Below are 21,457 nucleotides of genomic sequence, written 5' to 3'. Positions count from 1 at the left end.
CCGAAACAGAAAAAAAGCAGTTTCAGTCAGCTTCTACTCAGGCTAGCTTTGTTTGGGGTTATTTGAAGTCCTATTTTATAAAGACGTGTGTATGCGCTGATAGGAAGCAGCGTTAATATATATTTATTTTTAACATGCACACATAACTGCTGACCCTGCCCTGCTGCACCAATTGTCCAGCCCTGAGAATGCCAATAGATATATGAGTATTGCATAGAGTATATTTTTCTAGTTCCTACTTTTTGGGCTCCTTTTCCAAAGCCGCATTAGCGGTTTAACGCACGGAATAGCGCACGCTAAACTGCCGGCCACGCTAGACACTAACGCTAGCATTGAGCTGGCGTTAGTTCTGGCTGCGTAGCGTGGGTTTAGCGCCTGCTAAAAAGCTGCATGCGCTAAAACCGCTAATGCGGCTTTGTAAAAGGAGCCCTTTATGCGTACAAGTCAAGGCAATTAAACAGGTGCCTTGTTGATGATGTAAAACACTGCTCCACATGCTCAAAGTAATTTATAAAATTATCGGCACTAGGTATGGGAACTAAAGAGTTCTTGCATGGGTTTCTTTTTGTCAGTGTAGCAGAATGTAACCTGGGAATATATGTGCAGGTACACAAGCAAGTCCAGTTGCCATCCCTTCTGCAGCGTAAACCTTAAAATCAGCGAGATTCGTCTTTGCTTTTCTGTTACGGGTCACTGAGCTGATCTGGGAGTTGCTACATTTGAAAAATGATGACTCGAAAGCTAAAATGTGATGAGAGCTACAAACAAGGACTGACTCCCAAATCTGAGAATTGTTTTCAGTGTGAATTTGTACTGAAGGAACAGCAAAGCTGTGCAAAGAACCTTCACAATAACAGCCGAGATGATATATTGTGTTAATTATCTTTCAGGCTACCACCTTTATTGAAAAGACTGAATTTTGCAACTGCAGATCCTTTCTCAACAATACCCGGGTTTTCCAGCCTATCTCCTTTAAAATTCTTTTTAAAATCTCTGTAGAAGCTCACTATTGCACTGTTTCTGATTCCTCCAAAGTCGCCTTCTATAGCCTTGAACCTCTATTCTCAGAGGCTTGGGATTTTAACCCCCAATACAAGAGCGTTTTCAACAGCTGATTGGTGTCACCCTTAAGTGACAGCCAAGAGACCCTCCCAGCGAGCAGATCTGGAACTGAACCGGGGTCTGCATATGGTTGCATATAGCATTGATGATGGCTTAACCCCAAGAATATATATATCAGGGGAGTCAAAGTCCCTCCTCGAGGGCCGCAATCCAGTCGGGGTTTCAGGATTTCCCCAATGAGTATGCCCTATTAGCATACAATGAAAGCAATGCATGCAAATAGATCTCATGCATATTCATTGGGGAAATCCTGAAAACCCGACTGGATCGCGGCCCTCAAGGAGGGACTTTGACACCCCTGCGATATATATATATATATATATCTTATATGCAGAAAATCTGAAATTTTCCTCTCTTCCGTCAAATGATCTAGTTCCAAAGTAATCCCTTCTCAGTACACTGCATATGCATGAAAAAAAAGATCCATTTCAGAAATACAGTACTGTAGAATCAATTGCCATAGTTTAGCTACATTGCATTTCATAACAGGTACAACAATGCAGTTCACAATCTAAAAAAAACAAACCCATAGACAATATATTAATACACAAAGTGCTAGATCAATTTTTCCTATTTTGTGGTTATAGGGAAATACTTAGTATAACAATAATAAAGGTTATTCTAATTCAAAGTTGTTGAAACAAGGCAAAACACTCACCAGTTTGATGGTCCCCAGCTTTTTTTGTGTGTGTTCTGTTTTCTCGCTTTTTTCTTTTTTGAGTGGTTTCAACTGCTAACAAGTGAAGCGTCAAGCTGTCTCTCCCCTCCTCTCTCCTCCCTTCCCTGCTCTCTTCTACGCCCCTTCATCACAGATCTGGGAGTTCCCTGTCTTGATTCAAGATATCTTAAGATAAGGTGAAGTCTAAGGGGTTGGTAGGAACTGTGCTTATATACCTTAGCAAAAAGTTATTTACAATCAGTCCACGTTTTTCTGTCAAACCACAGTTAGGTGGTACCAAAAACTGCAAATGGTATCAGGGAAGACAGTTTTGAATCACAGCTGTGTTGATTTTTAAGTCAAATAACTGCATACGGTATTTCAATTCCAACTGGCAAAATGCTTTACATAAAGTGATCTTCAGATTAGCATTGGATGGTGTTATTATCAAACTACATATTCCGCATGTCTACACATGAAAACTTCAGCCAAGACAGAAAGGGTACTTATCAATAGCTGGCAAGTTTAATGCCTATATATATATACATATGTATATATATATATTTACATACTGTAAATTTACAATATATATATATATGTAAATTTATATATATATTTATGTAAATTTACAATATATATATATTTACATACTGTATTTCAATATGCCTTGCCTTAGAAAGTCACATTTATATTCTGTGTGAGCGTCCTGGATTTCTCTCAGCTAGTGCCTGGAGGTCTTAGCTGTACACTGAAACTGAGACTACCCAGGCTTATCTTTACCCAGGGCATTCTTTGAGTGTTGCTGATAACCTTTATTACTTACAAGTAAGATAGGGCATTGTGCTTGGAATGGATCGTATTTATTTGCAACCGTTTCTTTTGCTCCTTTTTCTAAATTTTTGCAAATATTAGCACCTGTACATTTCATTAGTGTAAAAATCATTTTCCACTATTCATTAGTGCATAACCTCTAATTTGCTGCCAGCACAAGTTCTGCACAGAGATAATGCACCTTTTAGACATTTGATTCCATAAAAAATAAAGGCCTCATTCAGAAAGGTGCAGGTTTTCTGACGGGGAACCTGTGTTTGAGTCACCTTTCCTGCTTTTGCATGTGACTCAGTGCTGTGCTCACATCTTCATTTTTCTGACTGCAAAAACTGGAATGTTAAAGGTTGAATCCTGCATTCCTTCATGACACTGAGAGATAAGCAAAGGCCTGGGAGAAACATGTATAAGAGATGGTACCAGGTTGTAAAGTCTCCATAACAGGAATTCCAATATAGAGTGGTGTGCTGGAAGGCCCGCAAATGAATTTGTATTGTGGCTGGAAAGGGGGGTGGGGTGGCATGCAAGTGCAGTCAGTGAGAAGCAATATTGCTGTATTTTTATTCAGAGAAATTTACAATAATTATTACAAAATGGAATTAGTGTTACAATTTAATTTTAATCACTATAAATGTGTATACCAGGAAAAAAAGCGGAATATGTAATGATATTAATGTTTATGGACTCACTGTACTGTCTTTCACAAGGGTGTACCACTTTGGTTCAAAACACAATACTAAGAAATCAGAAAAACAAAGAAACTCCATTAAAAACAGCTGGATCAAAAGGAAGACAGAGGTCCCAGAAGATGACCCCTGCCCACCTTGTCCCTTTGGCTAGGCCATCCTGGAACTGCCAGAATGAAAGCCAGAGTAGAAAAAAAAAGAGTTTTAATATCAATTTTGAATCTTTCATAGGCAGACTCCTTCCTAGAAGTAAACAGGAGGACATTCCAGAGGGAAGGGGTAAGGAAAAAGAAGGCCACACATGGCAGTGGGAGAATCGCCAGCAGGTTTTTGGATTGGGCTTACTGGGAGTAGAGGAGATAAGAAGAGCAGATAGATAAGATGACACACCAGGATAAAAAGCCCTATGGCAAATGAGAGGATATTGATTGAACTCTAAACAGTAGTAAACAAGAGGTCAGTGGTTATGATAATCAAATTTAATTCCTTGGGAGTAACAAAGGAATCTGACTTCAATGTGATATATGTATATATTAGTTTGAAGTTTTTTATATGGTGTTTTAAGCAGGGCAGCTCACATTTGGCCCTGATGCAATAAAATGTAAGTAAAAATCTGCATGGCACCAAATCTCATAATTACATTTCGCTGAAAGGTTTATCCAAGAATATTTTCTAAATTTAGGAGATGAGGCCCTTTGTATGTTGCCTGGCAATGGGCCAAAATCAAAAACTGGATTCTAGGTTTTTATTACTTGTAGTTAATCAGATGGTGTAATGGTTCAGAATATAATTGAACTCACTACACAGGGCTGACCAGTTTCCTAAAAGAAAAGTCCGGAATTCATTATTAAGATGGATTTGGGAAATTCCACTTCTTATTTATAAGATAAACTGTATAAAATCTGTTGTACTCTTTCGGGATCTTGCCAGTACTTGGACCTGGAGTGAACATTGCTGGAAACAGTACACAGGGCTTGAAGGACCTTTGGTCTGTCTCAGTATGGCAAGGCTTATGTTTTTAGACTGTGCAAAAACATAAATAGGGAATAGACAGGTTGTTTCATATGAATTTGAACCACAAGAATGGGGAATAGACAGGTTATTTCATAGGCATTTGAACCAGAGGAGTCATGGCCCTAACAAGTTTGTGCTTTACACAGCATCAGCAACCATTGAGAGGGGACAGGGGCAGAGTTTGGCTTATTTGCCCCTCCCTCTGCTGCCTCTGAATTCAAACTGTAGGAACACATCATAGTCCTAGAAGGTCCATATTCACGAGGGTTAGGGTCAAAGACAGCCTGCGAATACCAAAAATTCATGAATAAATTTTTGCTATCATATTCACAGGGTTTGTGGTATAGCCCTCGCGAATACCATGAAATCATGAATAAAACTTATTGTTGGTATTCACGATTGTTAATTCGATGGCTCTGGTGTCTGTTAAGTCTTGAATATCCCCCAGATTCATATCTTGAAAGCCTTTTCCACCCAACTTCTTTGCCAAGTCCACGATGACTTTCATAATTTCTTTGACTGGCTCTGTAGTAGAAAATGACACGGGGACTATTTACCGCAGTAAACCATGGTCCCCGCAGTACATCTGCAGTAATGGGGACATTTGCAACTGGTTTACCGCAGGAATGGGGGATAAGACCTTTCACCGCACCATGGAAACGGTGAAAAGTCTTGCTCCTGTGGTAAAAAAATTGCACCCGTGTCAGACTCGACATCTCCTCCCCTAGCTCCTCTTGAGCCTATTTTACCTTCAGGAGCCAGCCATGCCACAATGAAGACAGAAGGAACCCAAAACCAAAGCTTGAGACCAATGTGATTTGAAGAATAAAATTACCAGACAACAAAAGGTAGAAAAAAATAATTTATTTTATATTTTGCGATTAGAATATTTCAGATTTGAAATATGTAATCTGCTAGAGCTGGTATTAGACATAACTGGGGACCGCAAAGCCCAGGCTGTGCTTCTTTAGCTTCCAGCTGGCTTAGGGCTCTCTCTGACCAGAGGGCAGTTGCCCTAGTTGCACTCCCCTAACACTATTGCTGCCATGTGTGACTGAAGTATTCTATTAGCTTGATTTTTCTATGTAGCATTCTGTAGTAATTCGGTTTGTTCAGTTTTCACAATAGTGGAGGGAACATTTGTGAAAGGGAGGGGAGAGAGGGGTTTTGTTGATCCTTGCACTGTATTATTTGTGTTTATAAAATGACAATTGTACAGAATAGTCTCTTTTTATACTTTAATAAAATAAGTTCAGTATGAAATCATAATTATTCGAGGCTTGTGCGGGTGGGATCTGACAGTTTGCAGGGCGGGGACAGGGACTGAGCTCGCAGGGACAGGTCAGGGATGGGGATGAGCTCACGGGGATGGGGCAGGAATGGTGATAAATTTTTTTCCCCGTGTCATTCTCTAGTATGTAGCAATGACAGTGAACTCCTTTACACATTCAGGTGAAAGATTCTTCCAGCACAAGTTCACTGTCTCTGGCTTGACAGCTTTCAGAGTTCTTTCAATAACTTGATGGCATCAGCATCAACAGCAGGATTAATTAATTAATTTGCCTGACTACGTTGAAGTGAAAGCTGAAATCTTCTCTCTGCACACTTTTCTCCAACGCTGCCGTTTGCCCAACCATGCTGAAAAAAGAAGCGTTGAACTTTTTCTTGGCACTCCAGGATGATGTCATTCAGGGGCGGAGCCAGCACAATAAAAACCATGAATAATCAAAGTCACGAGTGCCGAACTTGCAAATATGGAGGAAGAAGTGTCCATTTTTTCACTCAATATACATTTATGCTGTGAAATTCATTGACAGAAGATGTGGTAAAGCTATCTAAAAAGTGTTTGGACAAGTTCTTGGAGGAAACATTCATAATCCATTATTTGCTTATCCCTGGGAGTGAGCAAGGATGGATCTATTCATTGGGATCTTCCAGAAACTTCCCTACTTTTGGAAATAAGATGGTGGGCTTGATGAATCTTTGCTCTCCCTCAGCATGGCACAACTATATTCTAAGTTGGCATGTGGTGAGGGCTTTCAGGGGATTCATTGAATCCCCATCTCTACAACCCTGCTTTTTAATTTGTTTACAATTTGCTTGATTCAGTTTGATTTGTTGAGTAGGCAACCTGCTCAAGCAGTCAAACTGCACTAAACAAAAAGTAAACCAAAAAATAAAAGCAAGGCTCTTAGGCTGGGGATTCTGCGAACCCCCCTTGAAGGGGTATTCTATTAGCTTCATCTGAATTTGATTAGCTGAGCAGCAACTGCCTGTTGCCTGCTTAACCAATAAAATTCAGAGCAGTGCCCTCAGGGCCTTCAGGGGATTCGCCCCCACCCACACGCCACTGGAACTTCTAACTTTTCTTTTAGGCATAGACCTTCATTATTACTCAGAAAGAACCTCAAGTTCTCTATTCATTGCTAGTATTGTATTTGTATTAGATCCGTAGTAGGTGTCAAATTAGGATAAACTTGTATCAAAAAATCTTGCACTTTAACTATGGCAAATTACTATTACTACTACTACTATTAATTATTTCTATAGCGCTACCAGACGCACACAGCACTATACAGTCACAAAGAGTAAGAAAACAGTCCCTGCTCGAAAGAGCTTACAATCTAAACAGGCAAGACAGACAAACAGGATGCCATGGATACAGTTAAGGGGAACGGTGAATCAGCGGGCTGGGTTGGAAGGCAGAGGAGGTACAGGACAATCTAGCCATTGTGACATCACTGATGAGATTGGCTCTTATTGGTGGAAGAGCCATTATGACATCAGAAGCTCAGCTCTGCTTCCCAAAGACAAACAGGATGTCATGGATACAGTTAAGGGGAACGGTAAATCAGCTGGCTGGGTTGGAGGGCAGAGGAGTAGGGTTAAGGATTGAAAGCTAGACTGTAACCTGTTAATTGTATATTATGTATGTTAACCTGTAACCCATTCTGAGCTCTAGGGGAGAACAGGATAGAACATGAAATAAATAAATAAAAATAATAAATTGTGTCTTCTGTTGGTCAGCCATAGCCATGACAGGCCATCCCCCTTTTCCACTGGACTCTAAACTCCTGGGTCACAATTCCTCTGCAAAATGCTTCAAAAAGTCTTTATTCTTCCAGGATTCAGGAATTATACAAATAGGGTGGGTGGTCTTTGCTTTTTTTTATACATGGGTTTTGCAGCTATCCCTTCAACTCAAATAGGAGGGTATTTGTAAGCTGGGTCCCTTGCCTCACTCTGTAACATAATAACATAGTAGATGATGGCAGATAAAGACCCGAATGGTCCATCTAGTCTGCCCAACCTGATTCAATCTAAAAATTTGTATTTACAGCTTTACATACTTCTCAGGCTGGCAGGATATTGGCAAACTGAGGCCTTAGAATCATAATGTCTTTACATGGTTTCATCACCTCCCACAAGTAGGATATTACTGATTCCTATCCCCCCTCAGCTGTGAAATTTCCACTAATTAGGCTTGCAGCTGAGTGCACTGAAGTTTCTGTCAGGCTAAACCCAAAAACTTCTTAATGCCTTGGCTCAAAATGAAAAGTTCTTCCAACTTCTGCACAACTCAAAGCCAAGGGGTTAAACTTTTTGCTTCTGACCTTTGGTATCTGGTTTCTTGTGCCTGTGGGGCTCATGTTGTTCCAAACTAGCTGTAACACAAGGTTCTCTTCCCCTGCAGCGCTGCTTCCTTCTGGTGTCTCTGCAGCTTGTCAGGATCCACCCTTAGGCAAGGCCTGCTCTGCCTCTCATCTGTGGGGGAATCTCTTCTATGCTGGAAAGCAAGGATCTATAGCTTCCTCCCAGAAAAACCCTTCCCTCCCTTCCTGCCTCAAGGAAGCATACCCTGTTCCTTTCTCTCTCTGGGCCTTGGGCTGCCTGCTAGAAGGAACACCTCCCTTCTTTGCTGAAACCAGGAAGCAGGCCTTGATCCTTCCCATGGGAGCCCTCCTTCTTTCCTGCAGCCGGGAAGCATGCCTTGTTCCTTCTCAGGGGATCCTCCCTTGTTTCTTATAGCAGGGAAGTATGCCCTGCTCTTTCCTAGAGGAACCTCCTTTCTTTCTCCCAGGCTGCAACCTTTACTGGGATGTTTCTCAGGGAGGAATGCCAATCATCATGCCCCTATACCTCGTTGCTTGGGAGATGAAGGACCTCTAGCTTGCACTAAAAGGAGAGGTGATGTTACAGCCTTCAGTCCTCCGCCCTTGGGCTCCACCTCCCATGATCTATATCAAATGCTTTTAGCCTCTGTTTCTGTCCTCTCCTCCCCCCCTGCAAATGTCTTGCTTGTTGCCTTCTTCTCTAATCTATAGGGTGAATACTCTGAGCTTTCCCTTTCCCAAGATTACCAGTGCTGCCATTTGCTTATCTCTCCTGAGAATGCAAAAAGTTGTTTTTCTTCCATGGGGGTTGTTGTAAACCTAGAGGGACCAACATCCTCTTAAATCGCTTCCCACTGTCTAAGTGGGGATATTCAGTGGCTCTTTAGAGAATTGAGCTGAATATTCCCAGATTGCCCAACTAAAAAGTGGGCAGGTCAGGGGGTGCTGTCCTAAATTAAGCCTCTTAGCTATGCTGATGCCAACCCTGAATATAGGGCTGGAGTCCGCATAACTATTTTAAAAAACCCACCCCTCCTGATCCCCTTCAGACCTCTCTAATCCCCCTCCTATCCTCCCGTATGTCCTAAATCATGTCCCTCCCTTCCTACTCTCCCCCCCCCCCCCCCCGGAATGAATCCCTGCCCTCCTCCCTTCTCTTCTGATGTCCAGGTAGGCCCCCCAGGCTTACCTGTATTCCTAGTGGTCCAGCGGGGGTCTTGGGGAGCAGGAACACTGCTAACTCACTTCTGCTTTCTCATGGGTGCCTTTTAAAATGGCTGCTATGACCTTTTGTGGCAGCTTGTACTGACAATTAATAGATGTCCTGTTTTGATGAAAAAATAAATGGTCATGTTAGGTATGGCCAGTAGGAAAAAGGAGGTATTGATGCCTCTGTATAAGAGTCTGGTGAGACCTCATTTAGAATATTGTGTACAGTTCTGGAGGCCGTACTTCAAAAAGATATAAAAAGAATGGAGTCAGTCCAGAGGAAGGCTACTAAAATGATGTGTGGTCTTCGTGATAAGGCATATGGGGACAGACTTAAAGATCTCAATCTGTATATTTTGGAGGAAAGGCGAGAGAGGGGAGATATGATAGAGACGTTTAAATACCTACATAATGTAAATGCACATGAGTCAAATCTCTTTCATTTGAAAGGAAACTCTACAATGAGAGGGCATAGGATGAAGTTAAGAGGTGATAGGCTCCGGAGTAATCTGAGAAAATACTTTTTTAGATGCGTGGAACAGTCTCCTGGAAGAGGTGGTGGAAACAGAGACTGTGTCTGAATTCAAGAGGGCCTGGGATAGGTACGTGGGATCTCTCAGAGCGAGAAAGAGATGATGGTTACGGGTATTGGCAGAGCAGATAGGCCATTTGGCCTTTATCTACTGTCATGTTTCTAACATATGTCAGTCATTCATGAAGTGGAGATCATTTTTTTTTTTTTTAATTTGATTTGTCTTAATAAACGCCTTGCCAAGATCATTGCATTCCACAATCTTTTGTTCTTTTGTGTCTGGACTTCTAAAAGGCCTGGCTTCTCAAAGAATTTTTTGGCCTCTCTTCCCCCTTCCTCAGGGGGCTGACTGTTTATGCTAGTCAGTTTTATTTTAAATGCCAGCTACCACAGGCTTTGTATGCCTGGCACTGCTCTGATCAGCTATGCTTATTGTACAGAGTATCTTGGTTTGCCTTTTTTTGCAATCTCAATTTGTAGTTTATAGAAGTACCAGACCCCAGAAGGTCTTTTATGACTGAAACATACATTTTACTGTGTTTTATTTTTATTTTGTCTGCACCTTTTTCAAATAAAGATTTCATCAGGCCCATCAATTCCACATTTCTTTTGTGTCTGCGTTGCTGTTTTGCGAATCATTTCAAAAACGATTGAAGTCAGTTTTATTTCGGTAACACTATGGATCATGTTGAAAATCTTTCATTGTAATGATTGAAGTTCTCTATTTTAGCAACATCACAGATTTTTCTGAAAAAAGTTATTGTAAATTTCTTGTTTTAGATTTTGAGTCTTAATGTATGTGATATCTTTATAAGACATATATTGTGTTGTGTTGTATCTCAGAAATTTGTAGTTTTGTAAACCACTTAATATGTTGGTACAAGAGGTATATCAAGTAAATAAATCCAATCCATTCCAATGTACTGGGATGAAAGTAATACTGATTTAGCCTGTTCAGACAAAATACCTGAAACTTGCAGAAAATGATTTGAAATGTGTTTGTTCTGTATAAACTGCAGGGAAATGTACAGGGTGCAGGAATTTGTTAAACTAACAAAAATCTTAAAAACATGTGTAACACATATAAAACAAATACATGAGCTACAGTAATTATATCCAAAGAACTGGTCTTAATATTCGTGTGGACCAGACCCGACACGGTCCTTGTTTTGAAGAAACACTTCTTCCTCAGGGATTCCAAGTGTTGGTATGTGGAGTATCAGAAAACCAGATTGGATAAAATACACAAAATCAAAAATGAACCAGTGTGAAAATCTCCTAAGGCGCTGCACTGTGAAACACTCTGTACTTTGTGTTTCACAGCACCTTAGACAGGAGATTTTCACACCTGTTCATTTTTGATTTTATTTTATCCAATCTGGTTTTCTGATATTCCACGTACCAACACTTGGGACACTTGAAGAAATTGTTGAAACGGAGACACCGGAATCTCGAAATACAATGTGTGTTCGACTGTGTGAAATGTTTACCTATGACGAAGACGATGGAATTGTGTGTTGTTATTGTCAAGATGCCAAAGCAACTGGAAAATTCTCTACTGGAAAAATATGGGATGATGTTTGGAAACTGGACTTTCTGAAACGCCATCTATCAAGTAAATCTCATACCAGCAGTATTAGGAATCTCAGAAGTAAAAATCTGAATTTAAGAGGGGGACTGGTTAACATGTTGCTTGAAAGCCCAACCAAAAAAGAAAACAGGCAAACTAGCAATGAACGGAAGCGTTCCAGTCCTGATGAAATTAAGGTTCTTGTCGACAGTGTTATGCTGGCCATTAAGATGAATATCTCAATGCTCTCTGTTAAAGATATCAATGAGCACATGGCGAAGTATGTTAGTATACCTGGCATCGTGCAAGATGATCGTATGGCAGACATTAAATTAGCAATGTATCATATGTTAACTGTTGACGAAAGCACAGACATTTCTGTCAACAAGTACTTAATACTCTACTTTAAGTATTGACCAGTCAATTCAAATGAGTATAGGACATCATTTGGTGGGATGCTACAGTTGGAAGCATGTGATGCTACATCAATAGTAACAGCAATTAGGGAATTCTATAGGAAACATGAACTTGACCTGAATAAAATGGTTATGTTCACCTCTGATGGTGCCTCTATTATGTTGGGCAAAATAGATGGTGTTGCAGCACAGCTGAGAAAAGACATTCCACATTTAGTGCAGCAACATTGTGTTGCACATCGGTAAGATTTGGGACTTTCTGATTCATGGAAAGAAGTAAAACTGATGAAAGAAGTAGAAACTGTAATAAGAACTGTGTACACGGTGTTCTGTCGGTCTTCTACTAAACGATGCAAATTTCAAGAAATAGCAGATGCATCTGAATGAAGTGCGCTGGTTATCTAGACACTTTGCACTTAAAGCAATTATTCAAAATTATGAACCCCTGTTAAAATATTTTGAAAAAGACAAAGATAATGATCCTATTGCAAAGTACTGCTATAAGAAGCTGAACAGTGAACAATTTCATATTATACTTGAAGTTTTGAATGATGTCTTATCAGAACTGGCTTCCTTAACCATGGCATTTCAAAAACGTGGTTTGACACAATTGGAAGCTTATCATCTTGCACAGGGTAAATTGAACAAACTTCAATAACAATACTTAGGTGACAAGGTTAAGTGGAGTGATAAAGTCAACAGTCTTCTTGACAACAGGATGAGGTCTGGAGAAAAAGTTTCAGGGGATACTAATTCCATATTAACCTTCATCAACATCCTATATTTGCATCTGGGTGAAAGATTTCCTGAAAATGAAGTTGAGGAATGGTCTGCTTTTGACTATACAGCAATATCACAATGTGACTTTGACTTCGGAAATGGACATATCAGATCTCTTTGTTTAAAGTGTTATTATTCAGCAATACAATGACTTTAAATTCCTTGTTGCAGAAAAAAATCAAAAGCAATCTGATAAACAGCTTTCCAGATATGATGAAATTTGCATTTCTGAATGATCAATTTGCAGATTTAGCAAAATTGATGGACATTGGTGCCACATTCTTAGCATCTAGTTCAGATTTTGAGCGTGGTTTTAGTCTAATGAACAATTTTAAGACTAAACAAAGGAATCATTTACATTTAGAGCATTTGGAAATGCTGATGCGTGTTAAGAGTCACCTTCAAGATGGAGGCTCAACAGATCTTGACAGAATGTATTCGGACTGGATAAATATGAAAGATTGCAGGGAAAAACTATGAAAATTAAATTGCTGTTATTTTCTAAATTTTAAGAATAAAGTACAATGATACCTTATTTATAGGTAGCGCTCAATGAAACATTTCAATGAAACATAATTTATGTTTATTGAAATGAGACTTTATGTTACATAAAGTGTAACTAAAATTACATTGTGTTTTCATTAATTCAGACTAAACTCAAAGACCTGCCCATAAATGCCCATAACTAAACTCCGGGCCCTCTGGCAATCATTTTTATAGAGCACACACATTTAGTTTGTCTTTAAAATGCACAGATGAAAGTTTTTGCGCACACAGCCTATGAAAAGTTAGAGGGAACATTGCTTGGGACCCCCGAGGAAGAAGTGTTTCTTCAAAACACGGACTGTGTCGGGTCCGGTCCACACGAATATTAATACCAGTTCTTTGGATATAATTACTGTAGCTCATATATTTGATTTATATGTGTTATATATATTTTTAAGATTTTTGTTAGTTTAATAAATTCCTGCACCCTGTACATTTCTCTGCAGTTTTGTCTTGGTTTTTTCTTTGCATCTTCACTGCAGGTTTTGTTGGGTTTTTTTGTTTTGGTCTGTATATACTTACAGAAAACATACAATTCTCTTTGGAAAGTAGGTTCAAGTCACACTTCAATAAAAATATTTTTTATTTAAAATTTAGAATAAGAAAACATTTGAAAACATGCACAGCTATATAATGTTTAAAGTTTTTTACCTGCATGCCAAATATAAATAGAAAAAAATATTAATGTATTTCAAGCCAGTTTTCACATTTTAATTATAAAAAATAACCTGATATATAACTATAGATTGCATAGCTAAAATAGTTACTTGTGAGCTGTATTTGTTATAAGTAAGAATGAGAGGCGTAGGAACTAAGCTGTGGTAAAATGCAATATTTTATCAAAGCAAAATTTAACACGAGTCACTCACCTACTCATAGTATCTCATTACCCATGTAGGTGACTTAAACAGTACATTTAATTTTGCATTGCTGCATCTGGGATCATCACTCATTCCTGGCTGCAGCAACACAAATAGAGAAGGCCCCGAATCAGATCCTGCTATCTTTTAAAGAGCCTGTACAGGAAACCCTTCCATCTTTTGATCCAAATCCCTCTCTTCCTCCAACAGAACCACTTTCTCAAATACCACCTCATCCCTCTAAGCATCTACCAGGGTGTACCCTGGTAGATAAATATCCCTCATCAATTCGACTCTGGCAGTTCCTGGGTTCAAAATAGCAGCCAAAGGTCCACTCCCCCCCCCCCTAGCAGTAGACTGTTAATACGTACTAATACTAGGGATTAGGTTCCCAAATAAGGGATTACTCCCTTATTTGGTAGATTGTCTTCATTGCAGCAGTATCATGAAACCACCACTAGGGGCATTGGCCACCATTTTGAAACCAGGTGCTTTCAGAGTAGGAGCGATTGGGGATTATTTAGAGAATAACATGGGGACAATTTACTGTGGATATCCATGATAAACCATGGTAAATTCCCCATTTTTTTAAAAAAAAAAAAAAAATCATGGATGTGGGAGAAAAGCTTTTTACCACCCCATGGGAGCAGTAAAAAGCCTTGCTCCAGCAGTAAAAATACCCCCCACCCCATGATTACCAGAAGTCCTATATCTCCTTCCCCTCCCACAGCCCTATTCATACCTCATGAAGGCACAGCCCACGCAACTGATCCTCACAGGCTTTACTCTGGGCTGGACCTTCCCTCTGCCAGAGTCCCTCTTTCTAATGTAACTTCCTGTTTTGCAAAAACAATCTTTGTCCTCTTGTCATTTTCTAGGATTCCAGTCCTCCTCTAGCCACTAGAAAGACCTTTGGTAGGTGCAGGGGATTGGTTTATTTGTAAGGGAATTTTAGGAGGTGGGGGTCTTTGATCAAGAAATCAGGGTTGGGGAATTTTACCCACACCTACTCCTTTAAGAGGGTCTCTGGGACTATCAGGCTGTATATTGGCAGGCTAATGCTCCTGCGGAGGAAAGATAACGCTGCTGTAAAAGGTAGCATTATCTTTGCATGAATAACACAACTTGCAAATTTATGGAATCCTTTTATTAAGATATGGTGCACGCTAGTGCATGCTTAGCACAGCTTAAGGGCTTACCGTTGGAAATCCTCCAGTAAGTCTGAGATTAGCATGTGCAAACCACGCGCTATAAAATATATTTTAATTTTTATGGCAGAGGGGGCATATTGTGGGGGAGGAGAGTGGAAAGTGAGCATGCTAGCACTGATCAGTTAGCGCACTGCATGCTGATTAGTGCATGGGCCCTTACTACCTACAAACTAGGCATCGGCAAGTGCTGGCGCACTAGTGTTTTTTTTAAATAGGCATGTGATAATGGTAACACTAGTGTGTGAACCTTAAAAAATTCAGATTTCAACAGAATAACAATTATAACTCTTAAAAGGGAGTAGAACCACAGGGTGAACATATAACAAATAATGTAGCAACTGCAATGGGAGGAGAAAAAAGCCTCAGAGTAAAGTAGCAGTCATATTCACAGATAATGAAGTGCTGCCATAAAGTCAGTCATTGGCATAAAAAAACTCCAACCCATATACCATACACCTTGCAGCTTAGAAGAAACACTCGCAACTGGGTTAAAGGTGCACAAAAGGTAACTTATCTGATGGGGTCCTGTAAATCTGGGCTCTTCTCATAATAATGCAAAACTTCCAGATACCGCCCACAGATCAGTCCCATTCAGATGAAACCCAACAAGAAATCTTGTTTCACCAGTCAGGCCGGCTGCTTAAGGGGAAACACACTAACCCCCACGCACTAATCCTCCTATAATGGTGCCTGATTATTAAAAAAAAAAAAAAAAAAAGCAGCGGGAATGGCTCAGCACTTCCTACTGAAGTTGCTCCAATCAGAATGCAGAAGAAATTTAAGGGGACCTACTCTAAAAAAAAAAAATATGCAAGCCACTCAATCCTTGCGTTAAGCCCTTCTGGCTAAACATTCCGCAAGTTAAATATGAGTTTCTGTTCCATTTGTCACAATCTTTTCTTGTAATCATTCCGGTGGGCATTGTGTCAATAGTTTACAACACAGTGCATTTAAAGTCTGCAAAATCATGTGGTTTTTCAAGACAATGTGGTCATTAACTGCTGCGGTAGAATGTGGCACTAATATGTAGGGACAAAGGCATGCTAGGGCCACATTTTTCCCACACCTTAGGGCTCCTTTTACTAAGGTGTGCTAGCATTTTTAGCGCACGCTGCAGATGACTGCGGCTGCACCTGCGCTACGCATAAAAACTAACGCCACCTCAATGGTGACATTAGCATCTAGCGTACGCAACAATGCAGTGCGCACTATGCATGTGCTAAAACCACTAGCGCACCTTAGTAAAAGGAACCCTTAGTAAAGAACTACTTAATGCATCAGCAGTAAGATGCAGCTCTAACAAATAAATGTTCTACTGAGTTGATTGAGCAATATATGGACACGGTTAATTTGTAAATTATCTCCCGAGGAATCTGACAGAGTGGTGAAACGGGCCCCATTTCAGTAGAACAGTTCGAAGAATATGTATTTATACATAGAACATAAGAATTCCATACTGAGACAGACTGAAGGTCCATCGAGCCCAGTATCCTGTTTCCAACAGTAGCCAATCCAGGTCACAGGTACCTGTGAAGATCCCAAGGAGTAAAACTGATTTTATGTTGCTTATCCTAGGAATAAGCAGTGGATTTCCCCAAGCCATCTCAATAATGGCCTATGGACTTCTCTTTAGGAAATTATCAAGCCTTTTTTAAATCCCGCTAAGCTAACTGATTTCACCACATTCTCTGGCAAAGAATTCCAGACTTTAATTATACATTGTGTGAAAAAATATTTTCTCCGGTTGTTGTAACTCTCTAGTACTTAGTAGCTTCATTTCATGCCCCCTAGTCCTAGTATTTTTGGAAAGAGTGAATAAGCGTTTCACATCTACCCTTTCCACTCCACTCAGTATTTTATAGACCTCTATCATATCACCCCTGAGCCGTTTCTTCTCCAAGCTGAATAGCCCTAGATACTTTAGCCTGTTCTCATAGGGAAGTCATCCCAAACCTTTTATCATTTTCATCACCCTTCTCTGTACCTTTTCCCCACAGTCAAATTTTCTAATAGTATAATTCTAATTTCTAATGATGAACAAGAGTAGAGCCAATGATCCGTCAACAAACATAGGATCATTTTTAGTAGTGATGAGTAACTGACTATGAAAGAACTTCAGTGTTAACTTGGATTAGTTTGAACTAGCATGGATTTTTATTTGGTTTTCCAACATACAGGTCTTCCTCCACATTTTTGGGGATTAAGGGCATAGCCCACTTTGTTAATACCATAAATTTGTGAATAACTTTCCATCCATATTCATGGGTGTTTAGGCACACCCCTCACAAATACCATAAATTTGCAAATAACACAGTTCTCTGGTGCTGGTCAGGGCCTTTTTTCTTGACACCCCCAAATGATGTCACTCAGGGGCAAAGTCAGCTCTGTCCCGGGCCTGACCACGCTCAGCTTTTTACAATACAACTTATGGCCACAAAATATTCACATTTAATTATTGATGGAACACTCGAGAATAAACAAAGACGTGAAATATGAACCCACGAAAAGGAGGGACCTGTAGTTCTAAACCAGTTCTAGATCGAAATCAGAATTTTTTGGTTAATGTTGTTTAAAGGCAATATTTGTTGACTGATGTTATTTAGATGAGCTGCTTAAAATTCATGCTAAAATATATTTAGCATGCACAAACTATCCCAATAAGTATAGTATGTATATGCTGCATTTCAAAATTCTCTGGGCTAATTAACCCCATTCCAGTCTGGACTGCCCCCAACTCCCTGAAGATTAATCGAAGGCCATTCTAAAACCATGCACTACTCTGCTCCCATCTGAATGACCTCCAAGAACCCTATTCCCACAGAAGACCATCTTCAATGAGATCTCATCAACAAGACTTCTACTGTGGAAAATTCACAAACAAGATTCTTACCACCGGGAAAATTTCACCCAGAGGACTTCTCATGTCCACACGACTTACCCTTTCTATGGCATGTTCAAGAAATTTCTAGGCAAATGGAAGCCTAGCCCCTGCTGCTTCTAAACTGACAGGATCCAAAATAGTGACAAGATCTCATGCGGTACACACATTAGGATCATCAAAACATATTCTTATCTTTTGCTGGGGGTTTGGAAATTGTCAACATTTTGCTTTCTCTTTGCTGCCATCTGCAGTGCTCCCCGTGGGTGCTTGAAAATTTAACTAAGATAAATCAATGTGGTTTTACAAATGTACTAATCATGCAATTCTGCAGTAAAGTTAATATTTGAAATTGTGTGTACTTATGACTTGTCATACTTCTTTTGAAGTGAGCTGGTATCACACCTGTAATATTACAGTTGAATAAATTCAGTGGTGAAAATGTTTATTTTATAATCTGCATTAATGTCAAATTGGGCCACATGCTTTTTCTATGAAATTTAGTTAACAATGGAGGTAATATTTAATGGCGGTGGTCAGCATTTCAATTTGAAGACAGGCCATGGTGTTTAAATTAATGTGTAAGTTCAGCAAGCCTTAATTTGCCATATAGCATATCTGTATAGCAGTTGAATATTGGGTAATATGGATAATTTTGCCACTTCACCCTTATCTGCCTTCCCCGAGCCTCTCTAAAATATTGGGCTCCTTCTACAAAGCTGTGGTAGCAGCTGCTGCTGTGTAATCGCTTCAACGCTCATAGGGATTTAATGGCTTTGTAAAAAAAAAAAAAAAAAAAAAGGGGTAAGGGAAATAGATATTTTCTGATTGGGCAGACATTTTTATAAGCTGATGCCATCTATATAGGGCTAGATTTAGTAAATGGCATCCAAAGTTAGATGTAGAATCAATCTAAATTCCAGACAGTGGTGGAAATTTCATATTACATGGAAAGCCAACATACGAGTGGAGGAAAAAGCCTCAAAAGTCCCCGTACAGATAAGTGTCTGCGTGTTGTGTTTGTTTACTGGCACACATTGAAGTATTCAGCCTTAAGCAAATTTATTGAGTAAAGGAAAAGCAATATAAAAGGTTTTTTTTGCCAATCAATGATATTAGTTTCATAACAGGAAATGTTCATAGTCTGTTATTAAGAAGGACATGGGGGAAGCCACTGCTTGCCCTGGATCGGTAGCATGGAATGTTGCTACTCTTTGGGTTTTGGCAGGTACTAGTGACCTGGATTGGCCACCGTGAGATTGGGCTACTGGGCTTGATGGACCATTGGTCTGACCCAGTAAGGATATTCTTATGCTCTTATTATGTAGTCTTATGACTGGATGCACAGGGACTTCTGAGGCTTTTTTCTCATTTCGACATATGTTGGCTTTCCTTGTAATATGAAATCACCACTGTCTAGAATTTAGATTGATTCTATACCTTTTTATGTGTGTATGGGGTGGGGGTGGGAGGAAGGGGATCTTCTCCAGTTTGTCTGCTATCCAAAGTTAGGCTGATTCACACACCCAGCTTTGGGCATGAGGCCATGCTGAAACCTGGGGTACATCCTGGCACCCAATTGATTGCAGTTGGGTGCAGAAATCCAAGTATTCTATAACATTGCGCCTAATTTCTGGGAATACTCCTGACCCGCCGTCACATGGTCACGCCGTCGCTTGAATTGCATGTTATGAAATTTAGATGCTCAGTGTTCCAGAATAAGGCATAGGCAGGTCCTCGCGTAAGCCCTAATTAGTGACAATTAATGCCAATAATTAATTAATTTAAATGCAGATCTGGGATTTGTGCCCAAATTAAGACAATCTATATAGAATTCAAAGGAAAGTGATTGAAAATACATGCATAACAGAGTTATGCATTTCCTGGCTGCCAGTAACCACGTAATGAAACTCTGTTCGAAAAATAACCCCAGTGTCTACAAGATAGATTAATAAAAACAGCCATGTTAATATTAATGTCTTATATAGAAATACATAAAGGAAATAAAGTGATACCTTTTTATTGGACTAATTTTAAACATTTTGTGCCCGATTCTTTACGGCAGGTGTTGGTAGGCAGTCAATCAGGACGCATGTTTAAAAAAAATAATTTCCGAGCCAGGATGCCCACATTGTAGGCCTCCGAAGCGCATCTATGGACACAAACAATGCATCTACATAGACACGAAGTGCTGTTTAAGCATGCCCAAGGAAGGGCATGGGTGTGGCTTTGCCCGTAAGTAGCCTTGGGTGGGCTAAAGCACCGCTATGCGTCTACGTAGACACAAGACAGATGCCTTAAATGTAGGTCTGCAAAATGCTGGCCTATATTTCGGGCATCCGACCCAGACTGTAGACGTGATTCTCTTTTGGATGCCAACACATGATTGACTTGCGAATGGCGGCCACTTCTTAGGCAGCCGCTGATATCGGCGTCCAAAGGAGAATCAGGCCCTTTTTGATTAGCATTAGAAGGTAAACTTTCTTCAGAAATAAGCAAATGTTGACAAATATCTCTATATATAATTGAAACATAAAAGCATTCCAATGGCAGGCTCATAGGAAGAGGGAAGGGATGGGTAGGGTAAGAAACAGAGGGCTGGGTGGGTGAGATACAGAGAGCTATGGATGATAAGAAGGTGACAAAGCAGGATCATTTTATGGTTGTGATGCATAGAAAACCATAATCTTTGTTAAGTCCTGTCTGATGGGTGTCATAATATTTTGTCATTTTGATTTCAAAGGTCTTACAATCCTGGATTGTCTTAAAATGTCTTTTTAGTATTCTCACCATAAAATCATTACCTTTGAAAGCAAATCAAAAAATGCATTACGTTAGTCCAATAAGAAGGGGATCATCTTATTTCCTTTATGTTTTCTTTTATTTCTACATATTACCTTTAAAAGTGGACTAACACGGCGACCACTCCATTTTACTATTAATGTCTTTAAATAGCTTTGAGAATAAGCAAACTCTGAAACGAGCAGCCCATGGATACTAATCGCCAAATATGAATATTTTTTTTTTTTAAATCTTTATTCCTTTCAACAAGTGTACAGTATTATTACAATTAATTTACATAACACACTTGGCATTCTTAAACAATATTATTATACATGTTTTTATTCCCCCCCCACCTCCCACCCTTTTCCATATCAATAAAATATTCCTTCCAAATTTATATAATTTGATAATACAATTAATCTGACATGAAATCTGTCCCTCCCCCATCCTTCTTCCTCAAACACTTTAAACATTTTATTATACCCAGTAATGCACAACAATAAATATCCCATCCTATTACATATATCTCCTTATTTTTCATAACAACATCTTTCCAATATTTTTCCCTCCCTATCCCTCCCATCCCATCCCATTTCTATATATTATCCCCAAGGAAAAAGAATAAACTTTACTCATTATAATATTCAATTAATGGCCTCCACACCTCTTGAAATCTTTTAAAATACCCCCTCTGTATCGCAAAAAATCTTTCCATCTTATACATATGACAAACTGAGTTCCACCAAAAA

General features: G+C 39.6%; 1 protein-coding gene across 1 annotated transcript in view; it reads right to left on the bottom strand.

Annotated features, from left to right (window-relative positions):
• The window catches only part of LRRN4 (leucine rich repeat neuronal 4), a 29,286-nt gene extending 27,386 nt beyond the window's left edge, over window positions 1-1,900 (bottom strand). The window contains exon 1 of the mRNA XM_033939313.1: window positions 1,781-1,900. The gene's annotated coding sequence lies outside the window, so the exon portion shown is untranslated. The remainder of the gene's footprint in view (window positions 1-1,780) is intronic.
• Window positions 1,901-21,457: the final 19,557 nt, after the last annotated feature.

The sequence above is a fragment of the Geotrypetes seraphini genome, chromosome 3, assembly GCF_902459505.1.
Source record: "Geotrypetes seraphini chromosome 3, aGeoSer1.1, whole genome shotgun sequence".
Classification (NCBI taxonomy): Eukaryota; Metazoa; Chordata; class Amphibia; order Gymnophiona; family Dermophiidae; genus Geotrypetes; species Geotrypetes seraphini.
The sequence above is the reverse complement of the archived record's forward strand: the minus strand, read 5'-3'. Positions and strand labels throughout refer to the sequence as shown.